The following is a 14,852-nucleotide window of genomic DNA, read 5'->3' on the forward strand; positions in this document are numbered from 1 at the left end:
GGTATTTGTCTTTCTCTTTCTGACGTACTTCACTCTCTATGACAGACTCTAGGTCCATCCACCTCACTACAAATAACTCAATTTCGTTTCTTTTCATGACTGAGTAATATCCCATTGTATATATGTGCCACATCTTCTTTATCCATTCATCTGTCGTTGGACACTTAGGTTGACTCCATGTCCTGGCTATTGTAAATAGAGCTTCAATGAATATTGTGGTACATAACTCTTTTTGAATTATGCTTTTCTCAGGATATATATTGGTATATAGTGGCCCAGTAGTGGGATTGCTGGGTCATATGGTAGTTCTATTTGTAGTTTTTTAAGGAACCTCCATACTGTTCTCCATAGTGGCTGTATCAATTTACATTCGCACCAAGAGTACGAGAGGGTTCCCTTTTCTCCACACCCTCTCCAGCATTTATTGTTTCTAGATTTTTTGATGATGGCCATTCTGACCAGTGTGAGATGATATCTCATTTTAGTTTTGATTTGCATTTCTCTAATGATTAATGATGTTAAAAATATGAAACGCTTGACGAATTTGCATGTCATCCTTGTGCAGGGGCCATGCTAATCCTCTCTGTATTGTTCCAATTTTAGTGTATGTGCTGCCGAAGCGAGCACTTGTTGGTTATTTTTTGAAAGAGAAGCCTATTTCACTTCCTGAAGCAAGTGCAGATTGAAAAAATATAACAGCTTTATTGAATTATAAGTCAAGTACCATAATATTTACCCTTTTAAAGTACAAAATTCAGTGGTTTTAGTATATTCACAGTTATTCAACCCTCACCATTATCTATTTTAAGGATATCACCCCAAAAATAAACTCTGTACCCAGTAGTAGTCACTCCTCATTTCTCCATTCTCCCAGGCTTTGGCAACTGTTAATCTGTTTTCTCTTTCTGTGGATTTGCCTCTTCTGGACATTTAACATAAATGGAAATATACAATATAAGGACTTTTGTGACTGACCTCTTTTGCTTAGCATTATGTTTTCAAGATTCATCCCTATTGTAGCATGGATTGGTACTTTGGTACTTCATTCATTTTTATTGGTAAACAATATTCCATTGGATATACCACATTTGTTTATCCATTATACATTTTATGGACATTTGTGTTCTTTCCACTTTTTGGCTATTCTGAATAATGATGCTGTGTTACAGGCACTATACTTAAGGCATACAAAAAAGTAAGCTATCTATTTTGTTTTTAAGATACATCTACTTACCCTTTTCTACATAAAAAGAAACCTCATGTTTAGTTTGGTTTCGTTTTAACTCAAATTTTTCATTAAATAAGTATGTTATTTTTATATTATTTTTACACATTATTTGATGTGTCTAATAATTTTACTTGCAAAACAGCAATATGACATCACATATTGACATCACAGTGAAATATAAGTAGACATGGCACTAGCTACTTAGCATAGTTGTAAATAGAGGATTAACAATGGATATACTTTATCTTTCTTTTCATTACATTGATTTTTTAAGTAGGTTTTAAACTTTAATATATGAAACATAGTTCAATACAATATTATAACAGAAACTGCAAGACATTTAAGCTTTAAACTTTCAGTTGGCTTATTTTTTTAAATAATATCACTTATGGTTCATTGATATTTTAAGTGCTTACTAGCTATTTGTTATGAAAACTTTAAAATACAGTTAGTTTTAAAATATAATAGTAATTTAAAAATATGTCTGTAATGTGGTTATTGTTTATTACTGTTCTCTAAATTCAGGTATAAATTGAACGCCTTAGCCAAGAACAAATGTGATATTCATATTTTCATTACATGTATTAAAGTGAAGTCACTGCAACTTACCACCACTCCCATCCCCACCTGCACCCCCTTCACACAAGACTTGCCATTCCTACAGTATCTGCTCATCTTTATAACTTTCGTCCCTGTAATAGCTTCTGACATGTGAGTGTTTAATAAGTGTTTCTTAAGTGAATGAAAAAACAAAGAAAGGAGACATCTACTGAACTTTTAAGGAAAAAATCAATCACTGTGAAATTGAGGATTAAAAGAAGTTTCCAAAGAGAGTATTAGGCATGTAGAGATTCATAAGACTTCCATGATCAGAAATGAAAAGAGGGGGCCTTTGAATTGTGAACAAGTCTATGGAGGTGAGATGGTGATTACATCTGAAGGAAAAGAGCAGATAAACGTGATTGGATTAGACACAGGTGTGGGCTCCATATGGTTCTCCAGCTCAATCTAGTCTCCCCACCACCTGTTTTGTTATATAAAGTTTTATTGGAACATAGCCACACCCATTTCTTTATGTGTTATCTGTGGCTGCTTTTGTGCTATGATGCATGGTTGGGACAGATACCATAGACTATGACCCACAAAGCCTAAAATGTTCATGATCTGACCCTTTACAGAAAAGTTTACCAGCCCTTGGATTAGAGCATCCATGAAAGGAAAGCATGGGAAATAAGATTAGGGAGTTATTATGGTGCTAGAACACAGAGCATTTAAATTTATAACTAAAGAATTTGGACCCTATTCGTATTTAAGGTTGATCAGAGGACTGATGTGTATCAGGTTGGTAGATCACCCTGGCAGCAACCCATGAGGTAGATTATAATGAGAGGCAACACTCAGGAAGAACAGTCAGCCATCTGCTAAATGTGGGAGATGGTCTGGACATGAACTGTGGTGGCAGAAACCAGGAAGATGGGGTGATGGTAGAGAGAGAATGGTAGAAAAGGACAGATACATAGAGAAATAAATCCTCAAAGAGACTCACTGAGAATGGGAGAAAGTGTATTGAAAGAGGAAAATGCCAATAATGATTCCAAGTTTTCAGTAGTAGGTAACTGGAAAAATAATGTTGCGCCTGCTAGAAAGTGAGAAAACCACAGACTATGCTGGCTTTGAAGAAATTATTTTGACTTTTTAAAGCCATGTTATTTGCTGAGATGAGAAATCTTAATGTCTGGCAGGTAATCATAAACATGGAGCTGGAGCTCAAAGGCAATTGCTGAAGTATTTGTACTGATTTGAGAAGGAGTGTTTAAAACTGAGAATAGATGAGCTCTCTCGGGGAGAACTGGTGATGATAAGGCACAGGGTGGGGGAATAGGTATTAGCCTTAGGGAATGCTTACTCCTAATGGGCATGAGGAAGAAAGAGTGACACAGCAAAGGTAGCAAGAGTTTTATAGACAGAGCATAGCATCACCTTATCCAGAAAATTGTTCAAAGATGAAGGATGCACTTAATTTTGTAATATTTTGTTTCAGTATATGATGAATGTACAAAGCAGGCTATAAGCAGCTCATAGTCCACTGAAGAAAACAGAATTTTAAATAGAAAAAGAGAAGGATTCTTACAGATATTGTAAAAACCTTATTATAAGTCATAGGAAAAGAGAAATAACTTTGCATTAAGAGGTTAACGATTGGTTCATAATGACTCTTTGGCGTCTTTAAGGGTGGTTTTTGTGGGCAGAAAAGACCATGTAGGAGTTGATTTGGTTTTAAAATAAATGTACAATTTATTAAGGTTACAAATTTAAAAATCTACTCTCTTATTAAGACTTTAACTTTTTAAGTCTTTGGTCAGTCAGCCTCTCTCTGCTCATTCTTCACACCCTCCTTCTGTTTTAACAATCACTTTTAAATCTTCGAAAAATATTTGGTGTCACTTAAAAAGTTAATGAAACATCTTTGAATATTATAAACTGCAGTTGTAAGTTAAGTATATTTGTTCACCTTTTTAAAGTACTCTACTTCAGTTATATCATTAACAAAATATCCCAGTATTTGATATTCTAATAAATGTATAATTATATGGCATCTTAAGTTTGTTTATAATCTCCAATACTATACAACAACTTAATAAAATTTCCACTTTAACATCTAAATTATTCAATTATGTATTACTTCAATCAAGCATGTTATAAGTACACAAATATTGAACTTTACTAGTACATACATCTAACATTAATAATATTAATATATCTGATTTTATTCTCTTAAAAATTTTGTTATTAATTTGATATCTCCCTAGATTGGAAAAAATCTTATCCATTAAAGTAATAATAAGGTAATTCTAACCAATTTGGGGGATAGTGAGCCAAGATAGTAACAGGCTTTTGTTTAGGATCGTATTAAATATACTGAGGTCTAGACATGATCTTTAACATAACTTTATAAACTGGAAGAACTCATGTGTATAGGTCCCCAATCTAATTATATTGTTTGTAAACCTCCACACTTTTATAGGACTTGATCGAATTTTAGATAATTTTTTGACACCTAAGATATATAAATATTTTTTTCCATTTAACTTTAAAGACCTTTGAACTTGATGGAATCCTTTATGTTTTCATATCCTCTAAATGCACATAATTACTCTATTAATACTTATTATGTATTAAATTGACTAAGTTAATTCTGAATATATCTCATTGAAACTATATATTCAGAAAATATAGAGTCACACTAGAGTCACACTAGATCCAGGGCTCTGTGAGACTTTGGTATACAAGGACATTGTATACCAAATTGCAGCGTTTGGATTTTATCTCATGTGACAGGTTTTGGGGTGTGTGTGTGTGTGTGTGTGTGGTTGCTAATATATATATATTTTGTAAAACATATATTTCAAATACAGTTGACCCTTGAACAATGAGGGTTTGAACTGCGCTGGTCTACTTACATGCAGATATTTTTCAATAGTAAATGCTGCAGTACTACATGGTCTAAAGTTGGTTGAATCGGAGGATGTGGAGGAACCACAGATATGGGGGCCAACTATAAATTATATTCGGATTAACGCCTGAGTTTTCAAGGGTCGACTGTATACACATCAGAAATAGTTCCTCACATATGAATCCAATCTCTATGTTACTTTCTGTATTAAAGAATTCTGTTGAATTATGAAACTGATAGGCTGTAAAATAGTGAACCTAATATTAAATAAATTTCCCAAGGAAAATTTCTTTATCTCTTCTTTATGATTCTGTATTCTCTTGGTTCCTTGCTTTGCATCCCCCTTTGTGAGTAGCTGTTTTGTATCTGTGGTTTAAACAAGGAGCAGGATTTTTATTATCTGGTTACCCCTGACTCTGGGAAACATAAATTATATACCAGTCAGCACTCCTAGTCATCTCTTAAGGATCTTGCAGAAAATCTGATTTCAAAGATAGGAACAGTTATTCAAATGTAATAACATTACGATGTAAACAGCTTTGAGTGAGGCTGAATTCCTTTAAGGTATTAGCTGGAACAAACAGACGATATTGGCTCATTTCTTTCCTTTTGTGGTTGCCTGGTCTGAGAAAAATAAAGTATGAAATTCAACAATCAACAAATACTTAACTGCTTATTATGTGCTAAACAATGTTCTAGGCACAGAGAACATAGCAGTGCACAGAATACATAAAAATAAAAAACATTCTCCACCCTGAGGGTGGGTGGGGTGAGGTTTACATTCCAGTGTAGTTATAGAGATGTGTCTGTGTGTGTGTGTGTGTGTGTGTGTGTGTGTGTGTGTGTGGTGCATGATACTTAGTTGATGATAAGTGCTTTAGGAAAAAATAAAGCAGGGAAGGGGAATGATAAATGAGGAGGGTGGGAAGGGAGGTGTCGAGAGTGGAGGAGTCCTCAGAGGAAAAATATTGATATTTGGGAAGAACTGGAGTTGGTGAGGGAGGTAATCAGAGAAAAATGGCTCATGGACAGAGGAAACAGCAAAGGCCAAGTTTGGAGGTAGGCTGGGCCAAGTGTCCTTGAGGAACAAAAGCAAGAAGGCTAATATGGCTGCATCTGAAAAGAGTAGTAAGAGGTAAAGCAAGAAACATTACGAGGAAGAGAGAAGTTCTTGCAGAATCTACAGGTCTTATAAGGATTTTGGCTTTTACTCAGAGTGAGATGGTAAACTCTTGGAGATTTTTGAAAATAGGAATGACATAATCTGATTTACCTTTTTTTTTTTTTTTTTTTTTTTTTTTTTGCGGTACGCGGACCTCTCACTGTTGTGGCCTCTCCCGTTGCGGAGCACAGGCTCCAGACGCACAACCCCAGCGGCCATGTCTCACAGGCCCAGCCGCTCTGCGGCATGTAGGATCTTCCCGGACTGGGGCACGAACCCATGTCCCCTGCATCGGCAGGCGGACTCTCAACCACTGCGCCACCAGGGAAGCCCTGATTTACCTTTCTAAAGAATCAAGGATATAAAGTGAGTCGGAAAGCTGGAACTTGAAACCAGGCAATCTGTCTCCAAATTTGCCAATGCAATCAGCATAATTCTGTGAAGCATTTGTAGGGAATTGGAAGTTTGGGAAATCTGGACCCTAGTCTTGTCTCTTAATACTACCAAGTTGTGCAGTTTTGAGTTAGTATGTTCACTGCTCTGGGTAAAATAACTAGGAAATATCTGAAGTTGCTTTTTGCTTTAAATTCCTCATTCTACATCCTCAAAATGTCAGACCACATATGAAGAAAGGTGGGAATCATATAATCTTTCTCCTACAAGGAAAACTTATGATCCACTTCTTTTTATAATATTATAAAATAATGATAAACACTAACCTTCTAGAACGTTACCAAAATTTATTCTATAAAATAAGAGTGTTAAAGAGCAAACAAACAAAACTAATCTCGTCTTCACTTAGTCTTACCACACAATTAAAAAAGAATGATGGAACAAAATATTTTATTTCATTTTCATTCCATTGTTGACTAGTAGAGTGGAGAAAACAGAAGGAAAATGAGGTGTTTATCACATTATTCTTTATTTTTAAAAAAATTTTATTGGAGTATAGTTGATTTACAATGTGTTAGTTTCAGGTGTACAGCAAAGTGAATCAGTTATACATATACATATATCCACTCTTTTTTACATTCTTTTCCCATATAGGCCATTACAGAGTATTGAGTAGAGTTCCCTTTGCTATACAGTAAATCCTTATTAGTTATCTATTTTATATATAGTAATGTGTACATGTCAGTCCCAATCTCCCAATTCATCCCCCCCCCCCCGTTTCCCCCCTGTAACCATAAGTTTGTTTTCTACATCTCAGAATGGGAGAAAATATTTGCAAACAAAGCAACCAACAAGAGATTAACCTCCAAAAATATACAAATAGCTCATGCAGCTCAATATCAAAAAAAACAAACAACGCAATCAAAAAATGGGGCAGAAGGGGCTTCCCTGGTGGCGCAGTGGTTGAGAGTCTGCCTGCCGATGCAGGAGATGCGGGTTCGTGCCCCGGTCTGGGAAGATCCCACATGCCGCGGAGCGGCTGGGCCCGTGAGCCATGGCCTCTGAGCCTGCGTGTCCGGAGCCTGTGCTCTGCAACAGGAGAGGCTACAACAGTGAGAGGCCTGCGTACCACAAAAAAATAAATAAATAAAAATAAAAATGGGCAGAAGATCTAAATAGACATTTCTCCAAAGAAGACATACAGATGGTCAGCAAACACATGAAAAGATGCTCAACATCACTAATTATTAGAGAAATGCAAATCAAAACTACAGTGAGGTACCACCTCACCCAGGTCAGAATGGCCGTCATCAAAAAGCTACAAACAATAGATGCTGGAGAGGGTGTGGAGAAAAGGGAACCCTCCTACACTGTTGGTGGGAATGTAAATTGATACAGCCACTATGGAGAACAGTATGGAGATTCCTTAAAAAACTAAAAATAGAGCTACCATATGACCCAGCAATCCCACTCCTGGGCATATATCCAGAGAAAACAGTAATTCAAAAAGATACATGCACCCCAGTTTTCATTGTAGCACTATTTACAATAGCCAGGTCATGGAACCAACCAAAATGTCCATCAACAGAGGAATGGATAAAGAAGATGTGGTACATATATACAATGGAATATTAGCCAGAAAAAGAACATTATTCTTTAATATGAGATCTTGAGATTGATTCTACTACTTCGGCTAGGCTACAAAGTTTGAGCTGCTCTAGAAAGGAAAGAATTGATGTTTTCTATGAGGATCTCTTTGCTTTAAAGAATTTTGGCAATTCTTTTGTATAGGTCTGCCCTCAGGTAATACAGACAACTACAGGGACCAAAGCAGTAACACTCTTGAGCAATCTCTTAGGTCTGTCCACAACCTCTTGTCCTCTCTAATTTCACAAAACATTTTGAAATTTGTGTCCATAATATACAGGATGGGAAAGGATGCTTTATTAAATGTTATGTTCTTGTAAATTTTATTAACATAACCAAATATACCCCAGTGGTTATAGCCACTGAGGTCTGATGTGGCCAAAAAAAGTCCCTTTCTGATCAATGGTACTTTATTTATACAAAATGATACTTTTTCTCTGGAAACAGACACTGTTTGTATATAATTGGAACTCTCAAGACTTGCCCCAAGTCTCTGCTCAAAATGAGTTACCAATGTATAACATATCATAATCACCCAGAATTTTATGAAAATTACAAAGCCCTGAACATACAATCAAGATTTCTGAGAGCTTCCCTGGTGGCGCAGTGGTTGAGAGTCTGCCTGCCAATGCAGGGGAGATGGATTCGTGCTCTGGTCCGGGAAGATCCCACATGCCGCGGAGCGGCTGGGCCTGTGAGCCATGGCCGCTGAGCCTGCGCGTCCGGAGCCTGTGCTCCGCAACAGGAGAGGCCACAACAGTGAGAGGCCCGCATACCGCAAAAAAAAAAAAAAAAAAAAAAAAAAAAAGATTACTGAGAACAAAGCCTAGGGGTATATATTTTAATAATGTTAAATTTTTCTAAACTTTGAGACCTATCAGCTTGGGAGATGTGTAGGGGCAGTTAATTCTCACGGCCTCTGGGAATTGACATAGGGACCCTCGGAGGTCAGTTAATGCTCTGTGATGGTTCACTGTGTGCACTGGGAAGAATTTATATACTACATCTGACTTTCCTGCCTATTACCTACTTTTTCAAAGTAAGTAAAGCCCACAAGTAGCTAAATAAGCAGCTTCAGACAATTTAGAAACCACTGAACTGGGAGTTTAGTTACCACTCATCTTTACTGTGCTTTCAGAGAACAGATGAACTCCAGTGGGTTCACAGAATTCATGATCATTTCAGAATTTAATCTCAGGTCATACTTTATACACTGGAAGCACCTAACTCAATCTCTATAATATTTCATGTCATAGAAGTATATTAATGGGTCCACTCTGTACTTCCAAGTATTAAACATTTTATAGTTAGGTTTCACTGTTCATTACTTTTGAACCAGCAGTCATTTTTTTCATATCTAGTGTGATTTTCCATTCCTTAGAGGATGTCAAATTTTCTACTTTTTCATACTTTCTTACTGGCAGCTTCTTATCTCCTTTTATTAGTGTTGAAGTCTTCAGTTTGTTGCCCTAATGTACCCATATAACAATAGCTTGATTCATTTGTATCAAAGGGAGGAAGTGAAAACACAGTAATACTTCTTGCCTATTTTTACTTTTTATTTCTTTAAATGCAAATTGAAAGTATTAGAAGACATAGGGTTAACCACTCAAGTTTTTCATCATAGTCTAAAAGAAATGAATGCAATAGAAGGGCTATATTTTTCAATTGCCTCACCACATTTTTTTAAAGGTGGGGCAAGATCTTAGCGCATATGTATATCTGTTTATTTTTTGCAGAATTACAACAAATTTTATACACATAATTATATAGCTATATTATCTTGAAGAAATAGTGTAATTATATTTTTTTCTGAAATCTGTGAATAAAAATACAGTTAGAATATTAGAATATAAAGAACATATTTTGTTACCCTTTGGTACAGTTTTGTGTTTTTAAGAGGTCTTGTTCCTTAAAACTGAAGGTATATCAGTCATTATGTCTAAAACACCTGGCCCACATAGTAGTTGCTCAGTAAATATTGGGTGAATGAGGGAGGAAGGGAATGGGTACGTGATTAAATGAATCGATGTCATACACATTATTTCTTCTAACTTAACTGCATAACAGGAAACAGAATGACTCAGCATTGTTTGAGTTTTCTTAAACCACAGAAACTTTTCAATTTCTTAATATGTCATCTGACTTCATATACTATACCAGCAATCACAGGCACACTTGTACAATTAAAAACACTCTATACAAATTGTATATCCAATATGTAATACCTACTTACTGAGAAAGCAAATTGTATTACACATATTGCCCAAGTAAATTTATGTGGTTGAGCCATGGTATTTTTATGTCATTGAATGAGTCTGAGCACTTCAAATTCCTTAAAAGATCCTCTCAGCCATAGGATATTAGAATTCTTCATGGCTGAGAAATTCTATCTGTCCTGATACTTCTCCTTTGGCCAAACATGTCTAGATGTTGCTTATTATTGTACATTTTTATATAAGAAAGATAGTTAATCTTCTATATGTAAACTTCTATCATGTAAAGAAGAAAAATAAAACATATAAGAGGAGAAATGTCAGGAACTATATGTCTTAGGTCAACACACATTTGCCTTTTTAACTGGATATATTAAAAACAATACTAAATAGTTGACATTGCAAAATTCCAGTGATATTTAAAACATGAATGATTTTATATACTTTTTTTTCTGTATTTACTATTTTTATAAAAGATTTTGTGGAAGGGAAGGAAATTAAGTATAAGCTCCTATATGCTTAAGACCAAATATGTAAGTTAATGGGAAAATAAAGGTTTTGAAATTTTGTTTAAGTTTAGTAAAATCATTATACTGCAAATGCTAAAATATAAATTCATATGTTTTAAACAAGCATTTGGAGTGCTATGAAAGTCAAGAAATGATAGTGACAGTATAATTCTTCCTACTGCTGTAGGAATAAGATTGCAGAATTGGTAATCAAGGCAATTTATGTTGTTCTAAAATAAAATTCTGCACACTGAATTGGATCTACAAAGACTAAACTTTTTTTCTAAATCCAGGAAAAATGATTTTTAGTCTATCTAAATTATTTTGTGTTAAGACTTTGTCTTTGGATGTCAATAAACTCTGTAGTTTCTTTGGAGTGAAACTGTAATTTATGCCTAGATGTATCTAAACTTCAAATAACAATATATGTCAGAAGAAAAACCTTTTTTTCCCTGCCTATTGTGAATATGCCCTTGAATTTACATAAATACTGCAATAAATTGTGACTGATGTGAAAAACAAAACAGAACTATTATATAAGCGAAAGGCTTGAGTATACTATAAAAATAGACTCTGAGCACCATACAAGTTGAAGCCATCTCTTGTAAGTCAAGGTTACTGGAATGTTGGCTTGATGATAATGAATGAGTTGCAGCACCCAGCATAGTCTGTTAGGAGGATGGATGAACCAAAAATCTTCGAATACGCCAGTGAAATCTATACTACTAGGGACTATCTCCCAGAAGTACCTGCGACCTAATGTTTTTCCCATGTCCAAACTTGGTACTATTTTCAAATTTGTCTTCCTCCTTTTTGTAGCCTAAATCTACTTTCCAGTTTTTGAGAACTACATGCTCTCCTTTAGTTCATACACCTTGTCTGTGCTTGTGCCATTAACTTCACCTGGTAGTTTCCTTAAAACCCCTTCCCCCAGCCTCAACCTCCAAGACACACACCTTACAAAAATGTATCATTCAAGACCTATTTCAATGACCATCTCCTTGGAACTCTTCTGATCCCTTCAATCAGGAAACACTTTCCTATTTTTTTTTTCTGTTTCTGTTTGTTTGTTTGTTTTTTGCGGTACGTGGGCCTCTCACCACTGTGGCCTCTCCTGTTGCGGAGCACAGGCTCCGGACACGCAGGCCCAGCGGCCATGGCTCACAGGCCCAGCCACTCCACAGCATGTGGGATCTTCCCGGACTGGGGCACGAACCCGTGTCCCCTGCATCGGCAGGTGGACTCTCAACCACTGTGCCACCAGGGAAGCCCTGTTTGTTTGTTTTGTTTTGTCTTAACAAAGGACTTTGTACACTGGTTGTGGAATTTATCTTAATCCAACCAGTGTTACATACAGTGTGTAGATGAGTCCTCCCACAAGATTATGCTTTGCCTTCTGAAACAAATTATATTCCAAATTATAATTCCTTTGCATAAAGTTCATCACTCCTCTGAAATTAATAGAGAACTAAATTCTATGAAGTAGAAGTTGATATAATAGAAAATCAACATTTCCCTAAGACTTAACTCTAGCAGAAGTTGCCTTACTCTTAAGGTAAGCAAAATAATGGTAGGATTATTGTGAAGCTAAAATAAGAAAAAATAAAATAAAATACCCAGCACTAGATACTTGGCAAAAAAAAAAATTAGGTCTTTTCTCTATATATTATATATAATCTAAGTAAGAGAAGAATTAAAAGAAGTGAACTCGTATTGTAGTTTAGACACCCAAGTAATCAATCACCTTGTTGAAAAAAAAAAATCACCATGAAGTTGAATAAGGCTCACGAAGATGCTGGAAAATATATGTTGTTTTTCCTGCATCATTACTGTTCTATTTATGAGAGAAAAGACTCTGGAATACAGTGTAGGAAGGAGGAAGTATCGGACTTTACCTGAATTAACTGTTTATTCAGAGATGAACTGCAATTGTCACCAGGGTGACAGTGAGAGAAGAACCCGGATGCTTCACTTCAAGCAGGCAGGAAACTGCAGAGAAGGAAGTCTTCACAGTGCTGTCCTAAGGCAAGGCAGGTAGAACCTCAAAAGCTGGTTTCAAACACCACTCAGTAACTTCCAGTTGCTTCATAGCCTCTGAAAGGAGAAAATATGCCTTCAGAGAATTTCTCATGGCAAAGAGGAATTCAGAAAAGTTACAATGAATTAAGAAGAGATTAAGAGTTTAACTTAACTGAAAGACATTTGCTTCTTTTTATTTTGTTTCAAATGGCATTTAAAAATATTTCACTACCATATAAATATGTGATATCAGCATATTAGCTAAATGGATGTGTCAGTATACTTTTGTTGTATTAAGAGGCAAAATTCATTTAATGAAATGAATATATTCACTGTAGTCCATGATAATTGGTCTGATATTGTATGGCCAATTCTGTAAGCAAAACCCAGTTGAAATTTCTTCATTACACTAGTTTCATCAATAGCAATCTGTCAGAATTACAGGCATACAATCTCATAATGTGTTTTCAGTGAATGGTTGAAGGTCTGAATTGATAAATTAGAGAACACATCCTCCCCTCCTATCTCAACTTTACCATCTCTAATAGTTGCACTTAAATGACATGACTAAAGTTATTTAACCCTGATAAAGTGTCTCTACATAATAACATTTACCCACATGTATTTTTAACATATGTCTTGTGTCAAGAAATGTATTTTTCATATAGATTTGGTACTTTTTCCCTTCATATTTTATTGACAATATCCTCAAATGATGTTACACTTTTCATTGAATGCTTCTCATATTGTAGACAGGGATACAGGCATCATGAATTTACTCAATGGCTTAATTTTAGCATTGTTTCCAGTACAATATTGCTGAGATGATGCAGCAATTGTATTGATATAAACATCAGAAAATTTCAAAACAATAAAAATGTAGTCAAAATTATTGTTAGACTCAGGGATCTACTGTGTACTTGAGCCACCTTTAAATGGTGTACTTCTATTCATACCAAGTATCAGCTGCAGAGGGCCCAAGACTTTAGAACTTGTGCTAAATGTATGCATTGCCTGGGGGATGATGCTGTTGGTGATAGACAGGTGGTACCCTGCCCCTTGTGCAGCACCAGCATTGCCCTTAGATGGCCACCATCTTGCAGGAGAAATGGAGTCTAACTGCCTCAGGTGCACCGTCTGTCCAAAGAGAGTTGGTTACCACATAATTCTGAGCTTCCTTATCTACATAATTTTTTTATTACATACATTAAAAATAAGACTGTCCTTTCACATATTCTGTTAGAATTGAATTGTGTCAAAGTAAACGTTTGTGTTTATAGTAAAATTTTTTGTGTCAGAGTAAAAGTTTGTGTTGATAGTAAAAATTTTGACTTATTCTTGTGAAGGTTTAAAGATGTCTTTTCACACGAGGTTCCCAAATTTATTTGTTTTCTTGAATTTCTCCTAGTAATTATGTTTCCTATGCTTAATTTTTATTTTTTCCCCATGTTGTGTGAATAATAGGCTTGCTAAAATGAGAAGTAGTTTTGCTTTCTTAAAATACTACATTGATTTTCTATTCCTTGACTGAATCATTCTTAGTGATCTAAGTTCTTTCCTATAATTTTCTTTCAAGACAGATATAGTATTTGTTTGATTAAGTGTAAAACAACATACATTCTTTTGCCAAAAAGACTGTAATATAACAAGAAACCTTTTAGGAAATTAAATAAATCTATTTTTAAAATGATAAATGCATTGTATGTATATGTCAGTTATAAATGATCATTTATGATCCTCTAAAGTTTTGTACAAAACTGTGGTAAATTTTGTGCAGAGAAAAGAAACTCCATAGGTAGATGATTAACTATTAGTCATTTTGTTTGAATGAGAGCATAATGAACCTTTTTGGCTTCTATTATCATGCTGACACAATCAAATAAACTTATAGAAGAAAAATGTTAGCTGAAGCAAAGAAAATAGGGGTAACTGTTCCGCCTGTACTTTTTTTTTTAAGTGACTGGATTCAGTGCAATTTCAAAAAAACTGGTACCTTATACAACTATTGTTCTATAAAGTAACTTACTGGAATACTTTGAAACATATGGCAAAACCAGAGATTGTTAGGTTTCCACAGAGAGAATTCTTTAAGGGATACTAGTCACCTAATTTTGCCCACTCTTTAATAGTCAGTTTGGCTTCCGGCAGTTCAGGTATCCACACATGTTGGTGCACATATATTATAGAGATTCTTTATTTTGAGAACTTAAAACACAAGAAGTGG

General features: G+C 35.2%; 1 protein-coding gene and 1 non-coding gene across 3 annotated transcripts in view; one reads left to right on the top strand and one right to left on the bottom strand.

The window, feature by feature from the left end:
• The window catches only part of GRID2 (glutamate ionotropic receptor delta type subunit 2), a 1,351,788-nt gene that overhangs the window by 878,560 nt on the left and 458,376 nt on the right, over nucleotides 1-14,852 (top strand). The window lies entirely within an intron of this gene.
• Nucleotides 521-627, bottom strand: LOC132501286 (U6 spliceosomal RNA). Its single transcript, XR_009534214.1, has one exon. It is a non-coding gene; the product is annotated as a U6 spliceosomal RNA (small nuclear RNA).

This window comes from Mesoplodon densirostris, chromosome 1, assembly GCF_025265405.1.
Source record: "Mesoplodon densirostris isolate mMesDen1 chromosome 1, mMesDen1 primary haplotype, whole genome shotgun sequence".
Lineage (NCBI taxonomy): Eukaryota > Metazoa > Chordata > Mammalia > Artiodactyla > Ziphiidae > Mesoplodon > Mesoplodon densirostris.